Below are 26,560 nucleotides of genomic sequence, written 5' to 3'. Positions count from 1 at the left end.
TTTTCCTCTGTCTTTGATAGTTTTCTTGCATGCATGGACTGGTGCATACTTTAGTAGAATACTTTAGAGGAACTGCCCACAAATCTCCAGTATTTTCTCTCTGTTTAGCTTTTTCCTCTACAATATTCTGCCCTGTGAACTCTAGCTGCCATGTCTCCCTGGACTCTAAGCTCTATCTTCAATTTAGGATATTCCTTGGGCTCTGCCTGGGCTCCTCTTCCCTGTCACACCCTGGAAATGCTCTCAAGGTTGGTGAACTGGGGCAATTGTAGGATTCACTTTTTGTCCTCAGAGATCACTGTTTTTTGTTGCCTGATGATGTACAGTGTCTTGAAAACTATTGTTTGTTATCTAAACTATTTCATCTGCTTTCTTTTGGTTGTTTTAAGGGGGTAAATCTGGTCCTTGTTATTACATCTTGGCCAGAAGTGGAAGTCTTTGAGCTCTTTGTAAAAAAAATTTTTTTTAACGTTTATTCATTTTTGAGAGAGACAGAGCGTAAGCTGGGGTGGGGCAGAGAGAGAGGGAGACAGAATCCAAAGCAGACTCCAGGCTCTGAGTTGTCAGTACAGAGCCCGATGCAGGGCTTGAACTCAAGAGCTGTGAGATCATGACCTGAGCCAAAGTCAGATGCTTAACCGACTGAGCCACCCAGGTGCCCCTTCGAGATCTTTTTTAAAATCCTGAAAGGGTGTTTAATTTTGTCAAATGCTTTTTTTCTGTGTCTATTGAGATGATCATATGATTTTTTCCCCTTTTTTTTTCTATTAATATGTGTTGAATTACATTAATTGATTTTTTTCTGATGTTTTAAATCAACCTTCCATTTCTGGAATGAACCATACTTAGTAGTGATGCATTATCTTTTTTTATATATTGCTATATTTCAATTTATTGGTATATTTTTTAGAGTTTTTGAATCTGTGTTTATGTTCATATACTGCCCTTCTTCGGGTTTTGACATCAGGGCTATCCCGGTTTATAAAATGGGTTGGGAAACATTTACTCTTCTTCTCTAGAAAAGTTCTGTTAATACTGGTGCTTTTTCTTCCATGAATGGTTAGAAAAATTCTCTGGTGAAGCCATGTGGTGATTTTTTTTTTTTTTTTTTTTTTTTTTTTGTGGTGATTTCATTAGGGAAACTGTTTAATTTACAGCTTATTTTTTATAAATTTTTTTTTCGACGTTTATTTATTTTTTTGGGGACAGAGAGAGACAGAGCATGAACGGGGGAGGGGCAGAGAGAGAGGGAGACACAGAATCGGAAACAGGCTCCAGGCTCTGAGCCATCAGCCCAGAGCCTGACGCGGGGCTCGAACTCCCGGACCGCGAGATCGTGACCTGGCTGAAGTCGGACGCTTAACCGACTGCGCCACCCAGGCGCCCCAACAGCTTATTTTTTAATAGATACAGGACCATTCATATTTTTCATTTGTTTACATTTAAGTTTTGGTCAGCTGATTTTCTAAGAAGACAAATGATCTGTTCAAGGTCATACATCTAATAATGAATAAATCTTCCAATCCTGTGCTTTTTCAAACTTTGTCATACCAGCATAATGTATAGTTTTAAATTTGTATACTCTTTTATCTTCTGCAGTAGATTATAAACTAGCAGGCAGGTTCTATCTCTGATAAAAATGTCACTGGAAGCTTATGGCCAAGCAGATACTTAAATTGCAAATAGATATTAAAGTTAAATTAAGGCATACATGGGATTTGTATTGAGATTTTAAAAGGAGAGACGGTTATTTAAGTAGTTGTTATAGAACTTCATTTGGGCTCTTTCAGTCTCTAAAGGTACATTTTAGTTCTTTGGTAATGGGCTATTGTTGGCTAGAATTATTAAATTAAAAAATGGGAATAGTATAGTTCTTATGCTTTAGATGTACCGTTTATATTGTGGTATTTATTTTTCTAGATTTCGCTCAATTGTATCTTTATTTCCTAAAATTTAGTAGATTAGATATCTGTTTATAAGTCTAGGGCAATTGAAAAAAGAAAAATAATTCTAATTCAGAATATGATTTACAAAATGATTTTTTATATCCATTCAGGAGAGATTGTAACTAAGATTCTATTATTGTAGAAAATTTAGTGAATCACCTTTCAATACCTTAAATGTGCCCATCTTGGTGTAGTAGACTTAGTTTAAGATTCACATGTTAGGGGTGCCTGGGTGACTCAGTTGGTTGAACATCTGACTCTTGATTTCAGCTCAGGTCATGATCCCAAGGTCATAGGATCGGGTCATGGGATTGAGGCCTGTGTCGGGCTCTACACTGAGCATGGAGCCTGCTTGGGATTCTCTCTCTCTCTCTCTCTCTCTCTCTCTCTCTCTCTCTCTCTCTCTCTCTGTCTCTCTCTCTTTCTCCCCCTCTCTCCGTGCTCTCTTTCTCTCTCTCTAAGAAAAAAAAAAAGAAAAAGATTTACATGTTAGTGAAGAATGTGTGTTTGAGTGGAGAGGGTTCAATTGAAGGTCTGTTTCTATAAAGTATGTAGTCTGTTGCCAAAAGAAATATTACCTAGCAGCAGTTTACATGTGCCAAGAGAGGCCAGGAAAGTCTCGTAGTAGAAATTGTACAGGGGAGCTGTCAAACTAGATCCCTGAGGATGTCAGGCAGGAAATAAAGCTTACAATGCTAAAAAATGTTACGGGATGGCTAGGCCATTGGAAATAAATCTTCCAATGCTTATATTTTTTATCACGCTTTTATGTTGAACAGTCAGAATTATAATTAGGTAATTTAAACTGTTTAAAAAATTTAACCCCAAATTTAAGAATTTTTCTAAGATTATATATGTGTATTTTAATGTTTTTATTTTATTTTTGAGAGAGAGCAGAGCACGAGTGGGGGAGGGGCAGAGAGAGAGGGAGACACAGAATCCCAAGCAGGCTCCAGGCTCTGAACTATTAGCACAGAGCCTGATGTGGGGCTCGAACTCACAAAATGAGATCATGACCTGAGCCGAAGTCGGATGCTCAACCTACTGAGCCACCCAGGCGCCCCAAGAATTTTTCTAAGATTATGTTGAATAAATATTAACTTATTTATATTTTTTTCCTACATACTGTTTATTCTCTGAGATGAGGTTTAGAAAAAGTATTAGGAGAGAGGCTTTAAGTTCTTGGGAATAAAATATAAGTAAACAGTTTCCTTTTCTGTGCCCAAAATGGAAATGTAGAAAATGTAAAGTAAGTAATCATGCCAAAGTATTTAGCTGTGGTTCTTTTTGTTTCTAAAATAAACATTTCCCGTCTCTATACATTCAGATATAGACTATACAGAATTACAGAAATTTTGAGCCTAAAGGACTTTTAAGGAATATCTATTTGGATTCCTTTATTTTGTGGGGAAGAGAAACAAGGCAGGTACAGCTGAGATAAGAGTAGCTTAATTTGCCCAATGTCATGAAGGGAGTAGGAACACTTGTAGCACTTGGGAAAATAGAGCCTTCCCTTAATTACTGGTGGTTTAGTGAGTTACTGGAAATTTCAAATGTATGGTGATGGCATTGGTTTTCTTACCACCTCATGGCTTCTAAATGTTGGAGTGTCAGCTTTTAGTTCCCTGCCAGTAACAGTGAAAACTGCCAAGCCCCTTTGAAAACCATTTATATTCAGGAAACAAAAACAATGTTGATCCTTTATATAAAATAAGAATAGGTTTAGGTTCTTAGAATTGAGAGGTTATTAAGAAATTATTTATAAGCTTTCTCGGCCGCTTCTGCATCGATGACACACTCTCTTCCATTATGAGCGCCCCTTGAAGTTCACAGATGGGTTTTAAACTGATGTTACAAAACACTAAAAGGAATAGAGATGGCCCTGCAATTTCGGTTATAAACGGTCATTGTAACTGATCTACGTTAAAATCTTCTTTAGGGCAAGACTTAAAATCAGTCTGGTTTACTTCTGGACCGTAGGATGTTGATATTAATTATTTTAAAAATGTATGCTGTTTTAACAGCATTAAAGAACTTTTTGAAGAAGCAAAACTTTTTTTTTTCTGCTTAATGTGAGAAAAATTTCTTTTTACAGAAAAGTTTTATTTTGAGCTCAGGCTGCAGCTACATTATAGCCTGTCCAGCAGATGCAAGTGTCGGATCGTGGTTAAGAGCTGGGCTTTGCCCTTTGCTAGCTCTGGACTGTTGAGCAAGGTACTTCACTTACGTGTATCTCGGTTTCTTCAACTGTAAAATGGGAATAATAATAGTAAGTACCTCAGGTACTTTGTTTTGAGGATTACATGAATGCTTGTGAAGTGCTCAGAATAGTGCTTAACATGGTAAGCACTCTGCAAATGTTAGCTCTTATTATTACTATTATAACATGTGAAGCTCTTAGAATCTGGTTTCCTAGGTATTCGGTAAATGTTAGCTCTTGATGTTAGGCATTTTTAGTTAGTATGTAACAGGCTTTAGGGTCTTGAAGTAAATTAGATGGTTTAAAGTAGCACTTCCCAAAGTGTAGAGCAGTAATTCAGTATTTTGCAACCCACTCTTTTAGCCATAAATATTTCCTTCCCTTTCTTAGGCTTGTAAATTTTAGGACTTTATGCATTCCTGCTCCCCAGAGACAACCCAAAAGTCCCATCTAATCAGCACCAGGCTGAAGGTCCTGGCTCTTGTGATAGTTTCTCTATGTCAGACCCGATATGGTCTCCACATCACTTACTAATGCGGTTCTCTCTGAGCTCCTACCCCATTCCCGGCGTTCAGGGGTGGGTCAGGGAGGGCATGACTGCAGGAAATTCTCCTCTTCCCCCCTCTTCCTTCTCTCATCTTTTAATCCCTTTGTCTTCCTTGTCCTCTCCTTCTCCTTTTGCTTCTGCATTTGCTGTTTCTGGCACTATTTTAAGTTCTGATATGAAGTATATATATATATATATATATATATATATATATATATATATGTAATTTTCTTTCCTTGGATCAGTTGTTTTCCTTTTAATCTTATCCTTTTGTCTTTTATCTTTAAGTTCTTGGTTCATGGAGTTCATTCTGAATTTTCTTGATTTATTCCAAGAATGAGAAGAAATGTGCATGGAATATACTCTTCATCTGCATATTGAATATTATATTTGTTAGCCTATTTTTATATTTTACATAATTTTATATTGGTCTCTAACCTAACGCTCCATTCTTCTTTTAATAGACGTAGATTTAAATTCGATTTCTGTCACTTGCACCTTTTTTGACTTTCAGCATTTCACTTAATCATTTGAGACTTAGTTTTCTTATTTTTAAAAGGCACTTCATAAGATCTTCCTTCCAAGTGTTATTATAAATTTAGATTAACTTTTGCTTAAAAATGATGTATTTCCATATGAATTTACATTTTTCTTTTGATATTAAAAAAGCAGAAAAGGTTAAGACTATAAAAGGAAGGAAAGTGATTGAGAACAGAATAGCTGATGAGAGATTTAATAAAAATTTTGATGACAGAGGGGCGTCTGCGTGGCTCAATTGGTTGTGTCCGACTCTCGGTTTCAGCTGAGGTTATGATCTCACAGTTCTTTGGTTGGAGCCCCGCATCGGGCTCCATGCTGTCAGCATGAAGCCTGCTTGGGATTTTCTCTCTTTGCCCCTCCCCTGCCTGTGTTCTCTGTCTGTCTGTCTGTCCCCCTCTCAAAATAAATGCTCAAGTCTTAAAAAAAAGGTTTTTTTGATGATAGAAACTCGATAAAGGGAAAAGTAATTGACATAGTAGGATAGAGAGATGTTATTACCTTTCTAGGTATTACCTTTAAGACCTGAAGAATGGTTCCTACAGGAAGCACACTGATTCACTTCACAAATTTCTCAAGAGGCGGCAGCTACTTCAGAGGTGGGAGTGAGACATTGAACCAAAAATGGGTCATTGGTTCAAAGTCTGTTTACCGAAGGGCTGAATCTCCAGGTCCTCTGCCTTACGCCATGCAGCCAGACGACTACCTGCCCTCTACCCCTCAATTATTCAGAAATCAAATGTGACCAGGGGCTGCGGTCTCTTTAAATTGGAGACATTTCGGGGCGCCTGGGTGGCGCAGTCGGTTAAGCGTCCGACTTCAGCCAGGTCACGATCTCGCGGTCCGTGAGTTCGAGCCCCGCGTCAGGCTCTGGGCTGATGGCTCAGAGCCTGGAGCCTGTTTCCGATTCTGTGTCTCCCTCTCTCTCTGCCCCTCCCCCGTTCATGCTCTGTCTCTCTCTGTCCCAGAAGTAAATAAACGTTGAAAAAAAAAAATTAAAAAAAAAAATAAATTGGAGACATTTCAGGATGGAGTGACTCACGGGACAGAAAATGGGACTTATCTGCGTACGGAACGGTGAACCTACAACGTCTTACCTCATCTCCCAAACACACTCTGGCTCCTGACCACTGGCCACCAGACTTCTATGGCTCATTTGGGAGACTGAAGGGATCTTTTTCAGAGAAACTGAAGAAGACTCAAAATTCTTTCTCATGCTGACATTTGGGGGTCTCTAATAAAAGAGCTATTTCCTTTAGGGAAGCCGTCTGGTTGAAAACCCTGTCTGAGGGCTTCTGGGTGGCTCATTTGGGTGAGCATCTGACTTGATTTCAGCTCGGGTTGTGATCCCAGGTTTGTGGGATCGAGCTCCACATCGGGCTCCACACTGAGCATGGAGCCTACTTAAGATTCTCTGTCTCTCCCCCTCTGCCCCTCTCCCCTACTCCTCTCTGTCTTTCTCTCTCTTTCTTTCTAAAGCATAAATAAATAAATAAATAAATAAATAAAATCTAAAAAAAAAATCAAAGATTCAAATATGTTTAAAAAAAAATAGAGAAAACCCTGTCTGTATACAAATCTTTCAGGGCCTCATTCTTTTTTTTTTTTTTTTTTTTTTTTTTTTTTTACAGCTCATTCTTTTTTAAATTTTTTTTACATTTATTTATTTTTGAGAGACAGAGCAGAAGTGGGGGAGGGGCAGAGAGAGAAGGAGACACAGAATCCGAAGCAGGCTCCAGGCTCTGAGCTGTCAGCACAGAGCCCGACGCAGGGCTCGAACTCACAAACCGTGAGTTCATGACCTGAGCGGAAGTCGGATGCTTGACCAACTGAGCCACGCAGGCGCCCCTCAGGGCCTCATTCTTAAATAGTAACAGACAGCTACTAAGGATCTATGAGACATAAGAAAAAGCCTTCAACATGAACAACAGAGACCAAAAAAACACATTGCAGAAAGGATCTGGTGGAAACAGAGGTAAGGCAGGGCTCAGAGTCAAACTGTAAAATGAAAAAAAAAAAAATCCCACCAAACCAAAATAAAACTTCTCTAACTGATAATGTCATAGAGATACGGATTTATAAAATAAGGACTGGATTCACTGAGGAAACAACAATTCAGGAATAAAAAAGATCTTTTGGATGTATGTAACTATAGCAGCTCAAATTTAAAAAAGAACATTTTTTTAAAAATGGTGGAAACCAGGGGCGTCTGGGTGGCTCAGTTGGTTAAGCGGTCGACTTCAGCTCAGGTCACGATCTCGCGGTCCGTGAGTTCGAGCCCCGCGTCGGGCTCTGGGCTGATGGCTCGGAGCCTGGAGCCTGCTTCCGATTCTGTGTCTCCCTCTCTCTCTGCCCCTTCCCCGTTCATGCTCTCTCTCTCTCTGTCTCAAAAATAAATAAACGTTAAAATTTAAAAAAAATGGTGGAAACCAGGTGAAGTTGAAGAAGTCTCCCAGAAACTAGAAGGAAAGATAGTGAAGTGGTGGGAAGTAAGGGAGAAAAGATGCTCTTTGAGGAAGACAGGGTCACAGCTATAGTCGTGCCTCATCCGGCCACTCCTGCCCCTGCCTCTCCGCTCTTTGCTGTCCTGGAGGAACAAGGTCAGGAAGCTGTGCCATGGCCCCAGCTTTTAAAAACACTGGGAACATACCTGTGGAACCACGAGGTAGCGATTCACAGAATTAGAATTAATCTGATCAGCCATCACATAAAACCTTTGAAGAAGATATGTACTGACTTGATCAGAGGTGCGAAGGAAAAGAATGTGAAAGGATCAGTTCAGATGCCTACCAAGACTGAGAATCACTACAAGAAAAACTCCTTGTGCTGAAGGTTCTAAGACTCAGATCCTTTTTAGGTGAGGATGTGGAAAGGACTCATTGATTTGCACTGCTTCTGAGATTGTTAAACAGGTTACTGAGATTGTTAAACAGATTACTTCCATCAGTATTGAGCCCTTGTCCAGGTTGAAGTCACCATTGCAGATGCTCCAATCAACATTTTTGATAAATAGATTATCAATTGTTTAAAAAAAGAAAAGATGAGAGGCTTACAAAATTAAGTGAGGAGGTTCAATGACAGACCAATATAAGCTGCATGAGGAGAGACAAGAGGAAAATCTTATAAAACAAAAAATAAGAAAATTGTCTAGAACTGATGTTTCCAGAATGAAAAGCCTCTGAGTGGCTAGCACAGTGGATGAAAAAAGAATGAAGTAAGGTATGTAGAATTTGACGATCATCCTTTAAAAGGATAAAATAAAGGTATTGAAAACTTGCACACACACACACACACACACACACACACAAACACACACACACCCTCACATCACTTTTAACGAATAGAGAACAAGTGTAGCATCCAATTTCTCATTTGCAACTCTAGAGGCTAAAAGACAATGGAATAGTGCTTGAAAAATTCTGATGAAAAAATTATTTTCAACCTGAATTTGATACCTGGCCAAATGATCAATTATTAGCAGTATCATTCAGTATCATGTTTTGGTCATCGGGGATTTGGAAATTTTATCTTTCATGTGTCCTTTCTTAAGACTACTGAAGGGTACGCTTTGGGCAAAGTAAGGAGGTATTCCATGAAAGATGATGATAATGGGCTTCAGGAAACAATAGCTCCAATGTAGGAGAACAGTAAAAGGGAAGTTCCAGGATGAGCCAGTATAGAGCAGATCTGAGAACAATCAATCCAGTGTGTTCAAAAATGGAATGTGATGGGAAAGAGGTGGCCAGGGTAAAATAACAGATTTTACTTGGGACAAGTAATAGGATATATGATAGAGCATTAGGAATAAAATTGATACACGTATGATGGAACATTTTTGAAAACTTAAAGCTAGAGATATAGATAATAGTGTAAATAAGAATACAGGCCATGTATAAACACTAGGGAAAGAGAAAGCTCTAGGTTTTTGAACAGTTGGCTGGAAAATGAAGTTTTGGAATGGCAGTCTCTTAAATGTTGGAGTATTCCTGTAACTGGAGTTTCTGAGTCTAAAAATATTCTTGATTTTTTCCTTAAAATCCTAAGTGTTCAAAACTTACTACAAAGCTACAGTAATCAAGGCAGTGTGGTGGACACACAGATCAATGGAGTAGAATTGAAAGTCCTGAAATAAAAAACTGTACATCTGTGGTCAATTGATTTTCAGTAGGGGTACTGAAAGAAGTCAATGGTGAAATAATAGTCTTTTCAATAAATGGTCCTGGGATAATTGGATGTCCACATGCAACAGAATGAAGTTGGACCCTTCACCTCACATCATATATGAAAATTAACTTAAAATGGATCACACACCTAAATATAAGAGCTAAAACTAAAACTCTTAGAAGAAAACAGAGAAGTAAGTCTTTGTGACCTTGGATTAGGCAATGATTTCTTAGACATGACACCAAAAACACAAGTGGCAAAATTGAACTATATCAAAGTGAAAAACTTATTGCTTCAAAGGACACCCTCAAGAAACTGAAAAGATATCCCACAGAATGGGAGAACTGGTGTGCAAATACCATATCTGATAAGGGACTTCAATTCAAGATACATAAAAAAAGATTCCTACAGTTCAACTATAAAAAGGCAAATAACCCAATTTATCAATGACAAAAGGAGGGGCGCCTCAGTGGCTCAGTTGGTTGAGCATCTGACTTTGGCTCAGGTCGTGGTCTTGTGGTCTGTGAGTCTGAGCCCTTTGTCGGGCTCTGTGCTGACAGGTTGGAGCCTGGAGCCTGTTTCGGATTCTGTGTCTCCCTCTCTCTCTGCCCCTCTTCCACTCACACTCTGTCTCTGTCTCTGTCTCTGTCTCTCGTCTCTCAAAAAGAAACAAACATTAAAAACAATTAAATGACCAAAGGATTTTTTTCATTTCATTTTATTTTATTTTATTTTATTTCAATATATGAAATTTATTGTCAAATTGGTTTCCATACAACACCCAGTGCTCATCCCAAAAGGTGCCCTCCTCAATACCCATCACCCACCCTCCCCTCCCTCCCACCCCCCATCAACCCTCAGTTTGTTTTCAGTTTTTAAGAGTCTCTTATGCTTTGGCTCTCTCCCACTCTAACCTCTTTTTTTTTTTTTTCCTTCCCCTCCCCCATGGGTTTCCATTAAGTTTCTCAGGATCTGCATAAGAGTGAAAACATATGGTATCTGTCTTTCTTTGTATGGCTTATTTCACTTAGCATCACACTCTCCAGTTCCATCCACGTTGCTACAAAGGGCCATATTTCGTTCTTTCTCATTGCCCTGTAGTACTCCGTTGTGTATATAAACCACAATTTCTTTATCCATTCGTCAGTTGATGGACATTTAGGCTCTTTCCATAATTTGGCTATTGTTGAGAGTGCTGCTATAAACACTGGGGTACAAGTGCCTCTATGCATCAGTACTCCTGTATCCCTTGGATAAATTCCTAGCAGTGCTATTGCTGGGTCATAGGGTAGGTCTATTTTTAATTTTCTGAAGAACCTCCACACTGTTTTCCAGAGTGGCTGCACCAATTTGCATTCCCACCAACAGTGCAAGAGGGTTCCCGTTTCTCCACATCCTCTCCAGCATCTAGAGTCTCCTGATTTGTTCATTTTGGCCACTCTGACTGGCGTGAGGTGATATCTGAGTGTGGTTTTGATTTGTATTTCCCTGATAAGGAGCGACGTTGAGCATCTTTTCATGTGCCTGTTGGCCATCCGGATGTCTTCTTTAGAGAAGGGTCTATTCATGTCTTCTGCCCATTTCTTCACTGGGTTATTTGTTTTTCGGGGGTGGAGTTTGGTGAGCTCTTTATAGATTTTGGATACTAGCCCTTTGTCCGATATGTCATTTGCAAATATCTTTTCCCATTCTGTTGGTTGCCTTTTAGTTTTGTTGGTTGTTTCCTTTGCTGTGCAGAAGCTTTTTATCTTCATAAGGTCCCAGTAATTCACTTTTGCTTTTAATTCCCTTGCCTTTGGGGATGTGTCGAGTAAGAGATTGCTACGGCTGAGGTCAGAGAGGTCTTTTCCTGCTTTCTCCTCTAGGGTTTTGATGGTTTCCTGTCTCACATTCAGGTCCTTTATCCATTTTGAGTTTATTTTTGTGAATGGTGTGGGAAAGTGGTCTAGTTTCACTCTTCTGCACGTTGCTGTCCAGTTCTCCTAGCACCATTTGTTAAAGAGACTGTCTTTTTTCCATTGGATGTTCTTTCCTGCTTTGTCAACGATTAGTTGGCCATACGTTTGTGGGTCTAGTTCTGGGGTTTCTATTCTGTTCCATTGGTCTATATGTCTGTATATGGTATTGGTCTGTGCCATACCATGCTGTCTTGATGATGACAGCTTTGTAGTAGAAGCTAAAGTCTGGGATTGTGATGCCTCCTGCTTTGGTCTTCTTCTTCAAAATTACTTTGGCTATTCGGGGCCTTTTGTGTTTCCATATGAACTTTAGAATTGCTTGTTCTAGTTTCGAGAAGAATGCTGGTGCAATTTTGATTGGGATTGCATTGAATGTGTAGATAGCTTTGGGTAGTATTGACTTTTTGACAATATTTATTCTTCCAATCCATGAGCAGGGAGTGTCTTTCCATTTCTTTATATCTTCTTCAATTACCTTCATAAGCTTTCTATAGTTTTCAGCATACAGATCTTTTACATCTTTGGTTAGATTTATTCCTAGGTATTTTATGCTTCTTGGTGCAATTGTGAATGGGATCAGTTTCTTCATTTGTCTTTCTGTTGCTTCATTGTTAGTGTATAAGAATGCAACTGATTTCTATACATTGATTTTGTATCCTGCAACTTTGCTGAATTCCTGTATCAGTTCTAGCAGACTTTTGGTGGAGTCTATCGGATTTTCCATGTATAATATCATGTCATCTGCAAAAAGTGAAAGCTTGACTTCACCTTTGCCAATTTTGATGCCTTTGATTTCCTTTTGTTGTCTGATTGCTGATGCTAGAACTTCCAACACTATGTTAAACAACAGCGGTGAGAGTGGGCATCCCTGAATGACCAAAGGATTTAAATAGACATTTCTCCAAGGAAGATTCATAAATGGCCAATAAGCATATAAAAAGATGCTCAACATCATTAGTTCTTAGGGAAATGCAGATCAAAACAAGGAGATGCTGCTTCATTATAATAAAAGAGAAAGACAAGTACAGGTGTTGGTGAGGATGGATTGTTAAATGAGGTGCTCGCTGTGGCGAACAGTTTGTCAGTTCCTTAAAAAGTTAAGAGCAGGGGCGCCTGGGTGGCTCAGTCGGTTAAGCAGCTGACTTCAGCTTGGGTCAGGATCTCGTGGTCTGTGAGTTCAAGCCCCACGTTGGGCTCTGTGCTGACAGCCCAGGGCCTGGAGCCTGCTTCAGAGTCTGTGTCTCCCTCTCTCTCTCTCTTCCTCCCCTGCTTGAGCTCTATCTCTCTCTGTCTCTCAAAAATAAATAAATGTTTTTTAAAAAAAAGTTAAGAGCAAAAAATAACCATGTGACCCAGCAATTCCACTTCTAAGAATATACGCAAGAAAACGAAAATGTACGTTCATGCAAAAAGTTGCACACAGATTTTCAAGGCAGTGTTATTCATAATAGTCAACAAATAGAAACAACCCAGTTGTTTATCACCTGATGAATGGGTAAATATGATGTGGCATATCCATACAATGAAATATTATGCAATTATAAAAGTACTGATACATGCTACACCATTGATGAATTTTCAAAACATTATGTTAAGTAAAAGAAGCGAGTCACAAAAGTCCAAATATTGTTGTAGGATTCCATTTATATGAAATATCCTGTATAGACAAATCCATGGAGACAACACTGATCAATGGTTGCCATGGTAGGGGAAAATGGGGAGTGACTGCTAATGGATATGAGATTTCTTTTTGGGGTGATGAAAATGTTCTGGAATTTAGATAGTGGTGATTGATGTAGAATTTTTGTGAATATGCTAAAAATCCCTGAGTTATAAACTTTAAAGAGGTTATACCCTTCATGGCATGTGAGTTATATCTCAGTTAAACTGTTATTAAAAGAAAAAAACCCTAAATGTTATGAATGGCTTACTTTAATGACTAATAAGAGATTGTTTTGTGATAAAATATGAATTGGAATCATAAAGCAATTAACCACCTCCAGATTGGGTGATGACTGAGAAGCAGTTGAGAAAAAATTGCATAAGCCTTCGGCAGACACCAAATAAAACTTGGCATTTATATAGTAGCTCCTGTATGGCCAAACATAAGGTAACATTTTTGTTGTTTAGGCTAGATTTTTTTGGGATAGGACATTGTGATATAAATTTGAAGATGGTTGTTAGCTTGAAATGTGTGTTTTGTTCTTGTAACAGGTTTTTACTTAGGTGGGTTAAAACAATGATTGTACAATGAGAACGTGAGAAAATAAAAACTGTCCCTTTAATTCCAGTTCACTGTCAATTCATTCATTAAACAGACAGAAGAAAGAACTATTTTGGCCGTAAATGTGTTCCTTCGTTATTGCTTAGATAGAAACAGATGCTCTCTTTTGGGAAACATGAATTACTTTCAAGAAGGTATTTAGCATTTTTGCCCCATCGGCTTAGGTCAGTATTTTCATCTTACACTTGTCATTTGCTATTTTGGATGAATATTTGTTTTAAAAAATAGTTGAGCCATGACCTGAGTTTTTGGAATTGTACCAAAACACTACTATGGTAATTTTATACAAACATATCCCTTGCTTTATCAACATTCATTTATTGCTAGTCTGTGCTGGGTTTTAATGTGATAATGGAGGTCATAAGTTCTATTCATGTGATTAGCCACTCTACAATTTCCTTTAATCATTAGAAAAAAAGATGTAATTTTACAGTATGATTTGAGCCAAGGGGTTATGTTATTTGAAGTGATGCTAAAGCTCTCCTAACTTTGTGAGGATGCACGCTCAACTGGTTCATTTGGGAAAGTATTTGACTGAGGGCCAACTAACCATTTGTGTCAGCTCTAGCCAGTAGCTTCTTTGAGATAATGATCTTAAAGTGATCTTAGATTTCTGTTGTAACAAGTAGTGCAAAGAATTTCTGTAAAGTATACTGCTAGAAACTATTTTGGAGCATTTGTGAATTTTTTGATTTGTTGGTTCTTCGTTTAAAGTGTTAAGAGCTGGCAAATTTGATCTGACAGGCAGAATTAGACTGCACTCTTTTGGGGGTGATGGTGATGTGGTTGGATTCTAAAGCCTAGAGCCTAGAGGAAGTGATGGCAGGAGTAGAGCTATAAACCTCAAAATGCTAATAACCTCAGATCCATTCAAGACTCTTCTCCATTAAGATTTGGAGCTAGCTCTTTGAAAGTAGTTACAGCCTGTAATGTGTGTACCTCATACTAGAAACTCCTTTGTCATTTTTCCAGTTACTTCTGCCAGATGGGTTTTAAAATACTAAGAAAAATATGATGTCAGCTCTTTTGTACTTTGGACTAGAATGATTTTGTTCTCTTGTCTACTTGAAGAGTCCGGTTGAATCCCTTTTAGTGACTGGCTTTTTTTTTTGTTTAATTGCATTTTCTATGTGTCCATTTCCACTTGTGGTAATAATCCTGTTGGGATGCATATTACCAGCTGTACGTGAAGGTGTAGCTATATGGAGCATAAAATCAGATATGCTTCCTGCCTTTGGCTCACAATCTAAATTTAGTAGGCGAGAATCTCCTTTCCTAGATGTCATTAAAAATAGAAGATACCCATCTGTCTGGAATGGTTTAGATACAATTCTGCCTACAGGCTTGGAAATGAACTATATAACGTTGACTTTCTTTTACCCCTAGAATTCTTAGAAAAATAATATCTTCTTTAATACAGAAGGCCAAGAATGTACAGCTTACAGTGTTGATCTTAAATGATCCTGTAAGTTTATTACTACCAGGAAAACCTAAGAGAATTGAATTTTTAGGAGAAATAAGATGAGACAGTATCCCTTGATTAAGAAAACTGGCTTTGAAGTAAAAGCTAGTTCCAATCTTATATTTACAATTTGCTAACTATATGAGAGAATTATTTAATTCCTCTGAGACTGTAACCTCATTTATAATGTTGAATACGTTAAATTAGTTAACGTTTGTAAAGTGCTTTCTTCAGTGCCTGGCATGTAGAAGGCATTTTTTGGTGGTGGTAGTTACTATTGTTTATTGTATTGTAATAAACATAAATTGTGGTTCTGTTTCCCACCCCCCCTCCCAAATTCTGCCGTCTTGCTATTAAAAGATCTTACTGTGGAGCTCAGGGTATAATGGAGTCAGAGATAAACAGAGAATCCCTGGGGGTACTTGGAGTGATGGAAATCATTTAGAAGAGTACTGAGAGTCACACCTAAAGGACTGCTTACATGTGGGGGTTTCAGAAGACACCGGGAAATACAGAACACTATCATTGAGGTGAGAGGACAACTGGGAGAGTGATGTCATGGAATTCAAGACATAGGTTGCTCACCAGGTCACATATTTTCTTCAGAAGTTTATTAAAACAACAACAAAAAACAAACGAAAGAAGCTTATTCAAAATATTAAATTTTTTAAAATTCTTTCTTTATTTTTTGGAGAGAGACAGAGTGTGAGTGGGGGAGGAACAGAGAGAGAGGGAGACACAGAATCCGAAGCAGGCTCCAGGCTCTGAGCTGTCAGCACAGAGCCCAACACAGGGCTTGAACTCACGAACCGCGAGATCATGACCTGAGCCAAAGTCGGACACTTAACTGACTGAGTCACCCAGGTGCCCCTACTCAAAATATTTTAAACACTAGGTGGCGTCAGGTAGTGCCCTGAGGAAACCATTGAACTGGGCAGATAGGAGGTCTTGATCTTTGAGAGAATAGAGAAATGGCTGTAGACCCAGATTTTATTGGACAGAGAAGTCAGTATGAGGTGAGGAAAGTGAAGGCTATGAGTATAAGAAGGACTCTTATGAAAATTTAGTTGTATAGAGAAGGAGAGAGATAAACCTAAGGAGGTGGAGAAAGGATTGGGGTTTGTTAGCTTTGTTTAGGAAAGAAAAAAATGAGCATGTTTGTGGAGTATGAGAGAGAAATTAAACATATAACCAGATCATTGATGGGCAGGTTGTGGTATGAGACAAGTGGGAGTGGAATCCAGTCACAGGTAGAGGCTGAGATGAGTAGCTGTTGTTTTAGGGAAGGAAAGGAGGAAGACCAGCAAGTTTGAGACTGGAGGGGACAACAAAGAAATTTATGTCTCATGACTTCTATCTACGTGGGGAAATGGATAGTGAACTTCCTGAGATAATAACAGACCCCAGCAGTCCTCAACTGAGGATGATTTTTGCCTCCCAGGATATATTTGGCAGTGTCTGAAGAAGTTTTTGATTGTCATAAGTTGTGGGATGCCCTACCGGCATCTACTGTGTAGAGGACAGGGATGCTGGTGATGCTGGTGAATGACCTAACATGTACAGAACAGCTTCCCCCATCAAAGAATGATCTGGTTCCAAATGCCAGTAGTGCTGCAGTTGAGAACTTGCCCTAGATCAGAACATACCTCCATCAGGATCTTCAACAAAAGCCAACCAATCTAGGGGCGCCTGGGTGGCGCAGTCGGTTAAGCGTCCGACTTCGGCCAGGTCACGATCTCGCGGTCCGTGAGTTCGAGTCCCGCGTCAGGCTCTGGGCTGATGGCTCGGAGCCTGGAGCCTGTTTCCGATTCTGTGTCTCCCTCTCTCTCTGCCCCTCCCCCGTTCATGCTCTGTCTCTCTCTGTCCCAGAAATAAAATAAAAACGTTGAAAAAAAAATTAAAAAAAAAAAAGCCAACCAATCTAGACAATGGCTTCATATATCCCCTCTTAGAAAGTCACAGTACATATTTTTCGAAGTCTGAAAAATCCTTAGGAGAAAATCTAAACTATTTAACCAATTAACTGTTTCTCTTCCTTTCATAACAAGTGTTAACACTCTGGGAAATTCATTCAGGAAAAGATTGTACATTTGATTTCTTGGCTGGCTGGTATTGTATTTTCATCCTTCTATGTGAAGCTCTTAGTTCAGAATCTGGCATTTAGTAAACCATCAATAAATGATAGTTTCTATTATTACTATTTTCTCCTTTCCAACTGTGAAATCCCAGGCCATTTCTGGTATGTGTTATAAGTTGTAATTTCATTTATTTATTTTTAAAGTTTATTTATTTATTTTGAGAGAGAGAGAGAAAGAGAGAGAGCACACATAAGGGTGTACAAGAGGGGAAGGGGCTGAGAGAGAAGGAGACAGAGAATCCCAAGCAGGTTCCATACTATGAGTGCAGAGCCTGACATGGGTCTTGAACTCATGAAGCGTGAGATCATGACCTGAGCCGAAACCAAGAGTCAGATGCTTAACTGACTAAGCCACCCAGGTGCCCCACAGATTGCAGTTTTAAGGTTCAGGTAGTCAGTGTGAACCATCAACACAAAAGACAAGAGATTCTTCTCATAGATCTGTAAAACCTACTGATATTTGTGCTTTTTAATCTAACATTGGAGTATGGTGGTTCCCCAAAGACTTAAACTTAGAATTACTACATGATCCACCAGTTCTACTTCTGGGTATATACCCAAAAGAATTGAAAGCAAGGACTTGAACAGATATGTGCATGTATCTGTTCACAGCAGCACTATTCACAATAACCAAAAGGGGGAAACAGTCCAAATGTCCATCCATGGGTGGATGGATAAACAAAGTGTGTTTTATGTATGTATATAAAACATAATATTATTCAACCATAAAAGGAACGAAATTCTGGCTAATGGTACAAGGATGACTTTGGAGACATTATGCTAAGTGAAATAAGCCAGACACAAAAGGACAAGTATTGTATGCTTCCACGTATATGAGGTACCGAGAGTAGTCAAATTCAGAGACAGCAACTAGAATGGTGGTTTCCAGGAGGGGGAATAGTTGGTCCGTGGGTACAGAGTTACAGTTTGGGAAGGTGAAAAATCCCGGACATGTGATGACTGCACAACAGGGTGGATGTACTTAATGCCACTGAACTGTATACTTCAAAATGGTTAATGGGGAGCCTGGGTGGCGCAGTCGGTTAAGCGTCCGACTTCGGCCAGGTCACGATCTCGCGGTCCGTGAGTTCGAGCCCCGCGTCAGGCTCTGGGCTGATGGCTCGGAGCCTGGAGCCTGTTTCCGATTCTGTGTCTCCCTCTCTCTCTGCCCCTCCCCCGTTCATGCTCTGTCTCTCTCTGTCCCAAAAATAAATAAAAAACGTTGAAAAAAAAATTAAAAAAATAAATTAAAAAAAATGGTTAAAATGGTGAATTTTATGTTATGAATATTTTAAACCCCCCTCCCCATCTCATGTTAGAATATTTAGCAACCACCACAAAGCCGTCAAGAAGCTCTCTGGTGGTTTAGTGGTTAGGATTTGCCACTCTCCCAAAGCTTCACAAAGGTCAACAGAGATCAGTTTTAAACCATTGATACTGTTCTAATGGGGCAGAACAGACATAAACAAAAAATACATTTATTTATTAGATCATTAAATACATTTAACACCCCTACTGATATGCACATAATTTTCTCATTTTCATTACTACACAAAACTTTTGAATTTTCAGGTCCAGGGTTAATAGTGATGATTCTTATGTTTCATTCAAATAAAAGGTGTGTATTTATTTAGAGAAAAAAAGTGATTCTTTTTATAATTCTCTAAGAATTAACATCATGGTTAGTTTAATTTGGGGGAGTATCTGCATATATACTTTCTCCAAGATTTTTATATGTATTCTTAAATTTTTTTTTCAAGGTTTATTTATTTTTTGGGACAGAGAGAGACAGAGCATGAACGGGGGAGGGGCAGAGAGAGAGGGAGACACAAAATCGGAAACAGGCTCCAGGCTCCGAGCCATCAGCCCAGAGCCTGATGCGGGGCTCGAACTCACGGACCGCGAGATCGTGACCTGGCTGAAGTCGGACGCTTAAGCTACTGTGCCACCCAGGCGCCCCAATGTATTCTTAAAGAATGTTCAGAATGTAGCTAGCAGTATGAGAAAGAACCTTCATGGAACTGCAGTCACTTCCCTACATCTCAAGAAAATCTCCTACAAGTAAATCTGTTTTTAAAAATTGTCTAAAAATGTTTGTCAAAGGCAATATGGGGCATGCTTATCTAGGGTAATGTTGTTGTTGTTGTTTTAATCTGTGATTTTTCCAATCGAGAAGAAATGGAAAAAGGAGTGAAGGTTTTGATATTGTGGATGTACTTGCTGATTAAGGGATAAGAGCATATAGACACAAACCCAGGAATTATCTTACTTCTGCTAAAACAACAACAAAACCCTCAGATCTTCAGCACTAGTCTGTGTAATTGCTTTCAGCATAATAGCTATTACCTCCGACAGACTGAACATTTAATCACTAGATTGGAGATTTCCCTTTGCAGTGCACAAATAGGAAAAACACCACCATGGAAGTTTTCTCTCACATCTGACCCTCCTGTTTCTTAACTTACTAGCAATGCAACTGCATTTCACTGCCATGCCTCATCTTAACATTCTTAAGTTGTAATGTTACAGATTATTAGCCCACCAAAGTTTTTGATATGTTAACACTGAACAGTTACAAATGAGTACAAAACAATCTTGTCATTCATAGGGTTGTCTTTTAAAGGCTTCTGTTTGATTTTATGCACAAAGTATAGTCATCTTATGGAAAATAAATGTTATATTGCTTTCTTAAATCTCTTTTACACTTGTAATCTAGATTTAGTATCCAATAAGAGATCATATTTTCTTATTCTTTTTAAGTTTATTTATTTACTTTGAGAGAGAGAGAGAGAGAGAGAAAGTGAGAGAGAGCGGTGCTCAAGCAGGGGAGGGAAGGAGAGAGAGAGAGAATCCTGACCAAGCTTTGTGCTGTCAGCGCAGAGCGTGACGTGGGGCTCAATCTTACAACCTGTGAGATCATGACCTGAGCCAAAATCAAGAGTAGGAGGCTCAACTGACTGAGTCACCCATGCACCCTTACTGTTATGTTTTCAATTATGTTCTAAATATGTTTATAATCTTATATAATGTTGGTGTTAAAATATTGAGGTTTCTGTTGCTTGTTTTGACTGTTGTTATAATTCTTGGAGGTTCATGAAACATCTATAAACTCTTCTTCCTTGAAATGTAGGTATAATTCAAGCAACATACGCTTCTGCAATATCCAGAATATATTTTGCCAGTAACAAAAGGGTATTTTTTTGGAAACACCAAACTTCAAAGAGTGTTAGACTAACAATACACATACATATCATATAATTCTTCTTTATCTTCTGCCCGCCTCCTTAGATCACAAGACTGTAAAGAAGAACATCCTAACTTTTTACATGAATTTTATATGTATCTTAAATATATTTATATTTGTTTTAGTGTTAATATATTGAAGGCTATATATATGTAGCCTGTCGTATATATAAACTATATATGATATATTAGTTTTTTTCAGGACTTTAATCTCTTTCAGGAGGTTAATGATACAGAATCAAGAAGATATAATTTAGCTATTTTTAGTAAATTCTGCCTTGCTTCTATTTGGTATTCCTAGAAGTCAATGTGTATATATAATCTTTTTTCTCATTGATGAACAGAACTATAGGTATGAACCAAAGAAGTTTCTCTTCTTTGTAAATTCCTTCTTCCCTTCTCTCCTCCAAAAATTTTTAAAGTTTGTTTGTTTGTTTGTTTGTTTGTTTGTTTGTTTGTTTAATCTCTACACCCAACATGGGGCTCAAACTCATGACCCCAAGATCAGGAGTCACATGCTCCTCTGACTGAGCCATCCAGGCATCCACCAAATGTTTTTGATGTTTATTTAGACTTCAAATTATAGGCAACCATATATCCTGAATAATAATGAGGTGTATGTATATTCTACAGTCGTGGAATATGGTCCATGAACTGTTTTAAGTGAAAAAGGTGAGGTATGTGGTATACCCTATAATTCCATTTTGATTTAAGAGAGTCACCGTCTATTTGATTTTGCACAGGGCAAGGTTTGGCAGGGTGTACAGGTGTAATAACTGTGAGGAACCCTAGGGAATGGGATGGTGCTCGTTGGATATATCCAGTGAGATATATCCCATCTCAGGTTTGGGTCCCTGGAAATAGAACATGGGATGAGATTTCATGGGGGCAGTGACTTACTAGGAAGAATTTCAGGGAAACTTGGTAGGGGTGAGGAAGTGCGTCTGAGAAGAGGGAAGGGGACTGGAGGCCAAGCAAGGGTGCAGCAAGGATCACACAAGATCTCGGGGAGGACACTGTTGGCTCAGTCCTGCAGGGGAGTTCTGGAGCTTATTCCTAACAGCTGTCACAATCAAGAACAAGATAAGAAGGTAAAGCCTTTGTAATACTCCTGGCCCCATCAGTCATTGCATAAGGACTGCTGTCCTTGGGGAGGGGTGCATAAGTGACCGGAAGTGCTGGCGGCCTGAGAATAGCCTTCCCATAAAGACCTGCATTTGCTGGATGTGGTGAGTGAGAGAGTGCATAGGGTTGGGGAGGGACAGAGCACAGAAAGCCATTGTAGCTGTCACCCAGGTGACACAGGGGTTTAACAAGATAGAGGGTTGGCTCTTTCTCACGTGATGATCTTGTTTGAGCAGTCCAGGGCTGGTATGGTGGCTCCACAGGGTTCCACGCTCCTTCTGTTTGGTTACCCATATCTGCATAATCTGAGATACTCCATATTATGTCCATATTCCCTTTCAAAAAAAGGGGAAAGGTCAGAGGGAAGAGGGCACATTAATTCCTCTAAGAGCAAGTTCTGGAAGTTATACACATCACTTAAGCTCAAATCTCATTGGCCAGAACTTAGTTACATGGCCACTCCTGGATACACAGAAGAATAGTTTTTACTGGTTGGCCTTATGCCTAGTTAAAAACAGGGGACTCTTTTATTACGTAACCATTTCTGTAGAAGGAGAGAACGCAATATTGTAGGACAATCTGTTATAAGGGTATTAATTTTCTACTTTATCGGGATGTAGTTTGTTGGTTTGTTTGGTTTTTAGTTTTAACAATAAGCGTGTCACAGGCTGGGGTCTCCTAGAGGCAGAAATTGAGATAGTTTAGTGTACAGGATGTTAAGAAGTGCCCTTCTGTCCATCTCTGTGGGAGGGATGGGAAAGAGGCAGGATTTGGCAGGGGAAGAAGTTGAGTTATGATGCTGTCCTGAACAGTAGTCTTAGCTGACCCTACAGGGAGCCTAGAGCTAAAATGGCCTTTTTAAGTTGTCCTGCACTGGGTTGAAGTGGCTGCACCATTATACCCTCAGCTCCATCAGTCACTGAATGTGGGCTACCTTGGGAGGAACATGACCTTGGGCAAGGCAGCTCTGCAGAGGTGATCTTTCAGGGGTGACAGCACTCCTAGCAAATGGGACACCAAGTCCTTCTTTAAAGGGAGAGAGCTAGGTGGCACATATCTATGTCTGTCACAATGTGTGTGTGTGTGTGTGTGTGTGTGTGTGTGTGTGTGTGTGTGTGAAAGTAATTAATACATGTTTATGTATCCACTTATGTTTTACTTTCCAAGTTTTTATTGAAGTGTAGTGGACAATGTTATATTAGTTTCAGGTGTACAACATAGTGATTTGACATTTTTGTACGTTACTCAGTGCTCATCATGATGTCTAGTTTTTGAAATAAATTTTTATAATAAAAAAAAGCTAAAATTTACTTAATCATTTCTTCCACAGAGTTTGTTGAGCAGCTACTATGTGCCAGGCTTTGTTGTAGGCACTAAAGATAGGGAAATGACAAAACAAAGTCCCTCCCCTTGTGGAGTTTATATTACATCTGAAGATAGACAATAAATAAATAAGTAAATTCATGATATGTCAGATGGTGATAATAACTTTGGAGAAAAATAACATAGTATAAGGAAGGATCTTTCTTTTATTTAGAGTAGTCAGAGAAGCTTCTCTGATAAGGTGATTTGACCAGAGATAAGAGTGAGATGATGAACTAGCTATGCAGGTATTTTTTTTTAAGTTAATTTTTTTATTTTGAGAGAGAGAGAGAGAGCGTGTGCAAGCAGAGGAGAGGCAGAGAGAATCCCAAGCAGGCCCCTGCACTCTCAGCGTGCAGCCCTATGTAGGGCTTGAATCCACAAACTGTGAGATCATGACCTGAGCCAAAACCAAGAGTTGGACACTTAATTGACCAAGCCACCCAGGCACCCTTTTGGGGGTGAGCATAATAAGCTTAGATTATAGCACATTCCAAGACAACCCAGTGGCAGGAGTGTGTAGTGTATTGGCATGTTTGGTGATGTAAATCGTATTTAGAATTTTTGCTTTTTAATTATACCCATTTTTGGAAGGCTGAAATAAACTCAGTGAGTGACAGGTCATTAAAAGGGGATGGTGGGGGGAGGAGGCAGGAAAGGTTCTTGGCTGAGAATTATCAGCCCTAATTCTAGCCAACATAAGCAGAAGAGGAATTTACTGGAAGGTTTTCAAGTACCTTACGCACTGGTAGAAAGACTGGTTTAATGGTTTAGAAAGCAGGCGGGAACCAAGGGAATCAAAAGATCTGGAATTACTACCAAGATCACACTCCTGGAAGACCTTGGTTAAGGATGTCTGGTTAAGGATGCTGAATGTTTGTGTTCCCCCCAAATTCATATGTTGAAATCAGTGGTCTTAGTAGATGAAGCCTTTTGGGTGTGTTTAAGACATGAGGGTGGAGCCTCATGAGATTACTGCCTTTTAAAAGACGCTCCAGGGGCGCCTGGGTGGCTCAGTCGGTTGAGTGTCCGACTACGGCTCAGGTCATGATCTCACAGTTCGTGAGTTCGAGCCCCGCGTCGGGCTCTGTGCTGACAGCTCGGAGCCTGGAGCCTGCTTTAGATTCTGTGTCTCCCTCTCTCTCTGCCCCTCCCCCACTCATGCTCTGTCTCTCTCTGTCTCAGAAATAAATAAACATTTAAAAAAATAAATAAATAAAAGACGTTCCAGAGAGATCCTTTAACCCCTGTGCCCTGTGTGAGGATACAGAAGAGAGCCCTGGCCTGAACCTGCTGACACTCTGATCTCAGACTTCCAGGCTCCAGAACGGTGAGAAATAAATTTCTGTGTTTATAAGCCAAAATACCAGTCTGTGGTGTTTTGTTATAGCAGCCAGAGTAGACTAAGACAGATGCTGTCGCTGCCATTTCTGAACGCTGATGTCGCATCTGTTGGAGGCCTGACTTCTGAACTTGCCATTTCTTTTCTTTTTTTTTTTTTTTTTTTTTGAACTTACCATTTCTTATTTGAGTCAGTCTCTCTATCTCAAAGACATTTAAAAAGATTACTCTGGCTGCTATGTCAAGAATGATTTAAGGGGTTCGGTAGTAGAAGTGGGGGGAGCCAGTCATGAGGCTCCAATGTAGTGATATTAACTTATATTAGGATAATGACAATGGAGTCAAAAAGAATGGACAGATTCATGAAACAGCCCATTAGGTTGCCACTAAAATTCTTATCTTGGAAAAATTCTTTTTCTTCTTCATCCTCCTCCTAATTCTCTTCCTGTCCCTCCTCTTCTCCTATTTCTCTTCCTCATTATTCCTTCTTGAAATCCAAACCTTCCTAGAGGCCTTGTTGTAGATCCTATCTTGCACACGGCAGTGTAACTTATCTAACGTATATTTCATAAAATCTCACAGTGTTCATTATTTGCTCATTGAAGAAATATTTCTGAGTTCCTGTTGTGTACTCTGTGGTGCTAAAGGAGGTTGCTAGTTGTATTCATTCTAAATGGAGTTCAAAGGGCCCCAGGGTGGCTCAGTCGGTTAAGCATCTGACTTCGGTTCAGGTCTGATCTCACCGTTCGTGAGTTCGAGCCCTATGTCAGGCTCTGTGCTGACAGCTCAGAGCCTGGAGCCTGCTTCCAATTCTGTGTTTCCCTCTCTCTCTGACCCTCTCCTGCTCACACTCTGTGTGTCTCTCCTCTCTCTCTCTCTCAAAAATAAATTAAAAAAAATTTTTTTAAATAAATAAATAAATAAATAAATAAATTAATTAATTAAATAGAGTTCAAGTTTAGGCGCTCAGAAATGGTTCTTTTCTTCCAGGGCACTTCATGATTGCTGATGCAGATCACCCTTTTCTAGGTGTGGATAATTTGAAACCACATGATCTCCCTTCATCTAAACTTTTTTCTCCAGGACTGATTAGTCCCTTATTTTAGTCTTTTACATATCAGTTATAGGCCAAATGTGTATCCATTATTTTAAAAATTAATGAGAAAGAAAATGGTATTTTTTTTATCCTCTTAAGACAGCGATTTTCAAATAAAACCAATCATCAGAAATGGCTAAAATGGTCTTTAAAAATAGAGCATCCCAGCCCTCCTGAATCATAACATCTGGAAGTAGGTCTCAGAAATCTTTATTAAAAGAAAAAAATAAATATTCAGGATAATCTGCTGGGTTTGGGAACTATAGCTTTATGCTGTTGAGACTAGCTTTGCTCTTGGCCAAGAGAATTAATTAAATTTTTTTTCAGGGTTCCTGGGTGGCTCAGTTGTTTAAGCATCGAACTCTTGATTTTGGCTTAGATCATGATCCCAGGGTTGTGAGATCGAGCCCCACGTTGGGTTCTGTGCTGAGCATGGAGCCTGCTTTTTTTTTTTTTTTTTTTTACATTTATTTATATATTTTTGAGAGAGAGACAGAGCGCACACAGGGGAGGGGGGGAGAGAGAGAGAATCCCAAGCAGGCTCTGCTCTGTCAGCACAGAGCCCAATGTGGAGCTTGAACTCACGAACCATGAGATCACAACCTGAGCCAAAATCAAGAGTTGGGCGCTCAACCGACTGAGCCACCCAGGTGCCCAAACATGGAGCCTACTTAAGATTTTCTCCTTCTCTTTCCCTCTCTCTCTCTCTCCCTCTGCTCCTCCCTGACTTGCATGCACACACACACTCTAAATAAATAAATAGAAATAAATTTTTCTAAATGGGAATGATCCATTATATAACTGTTTGGTTTTCTCAGCTTGATTTTAAAATATGACATTTGTCTCATCTTTGAGATTGTTTTCATAAGATTATAGATAGTTTTCGGGGGGGGGGTGGTGGTAGAGGTGGATTCCATTAATTTTTCTCTTGCCCTGTGGCTATTTTGTAACTATACAGTATTTATTTCGTCTCCAAAAATAAAAGAAACTTAATCTCTATATTACAAGAATATAGCTCACTAAACTTCAACTTCAAGCAAGTCTGTATTAAAAAACAGCTGGATCACTGCTCCATAAGCTTAGTGTGAATACAAATCACCTGGAGAGCTTATTAAATTGTGCATTATGATTTAGTAGGTCTGGAGTGGTGCCTGAGCT

At 39.2% G+C, this 26,560-nt stretch overlaps 1 protein-coding gene and 1 long non-coding RNA gene across 7 annotated transcripts in view; one reads left to right on the top strand and one right to left on the bottom strand.

Annotated features, from left to right (window-relative positions):
* The window catches only part of SCAI (suppressor of cancer cell invasion), a 157,174-nt gene that overhangs the window by 25,407 nt on the left and 105,207 nt on the right, over nt 1-26,560 (top strand). Inside the window, exon 1 of one of the 6 annotated variants that reach the window (XM_045043271.1) lies at nt 24,155-24,295. The exons of the other annotated variants lie outside the window; for them this stretch is intronic. The gene's annotated coding sequence lies outside the window, so the exon portion shown is untranslated. Of the gene's footprint in view, nt 1-24,154; nt 24,296-26,560 lie in introns of those variants that run through there. 6 annotated transcript variants of the gene reach the window in all.
* LOC111557543 overlaps nt 21,029-26,560 on the bottom strand; it is a 51,052-nt gene continuing 45,520 nt past the window's right edge. The window contains exon 3 of the long non-coding RNA XR_002737665.2: nt 21,029-21,938. This is a non-coding gene — a long non-coding RNA (uncharacterized LOC111557543). The remainder of the gene's footprint in view (nt 21,939-26,560) is intronic.

Source organism: Felis catus, chromosome D4 (genome assembly GCF_018350175.1).
Source record: "Felis catus isolate Fca126 chromosome D4, F.catus_Fca126_mat1.0, whole genome shotgun sequence".
Lineage (NCBI taxonomy): Eukaryota > Metazoa > Chordata > Mammalia > Carnivora > Felidae > Felis > Felis catus.
Note: the sequence above shows the minus strand (reverse complement) of the source record. Positions and strands in the feature narration are given on the sequence as shown.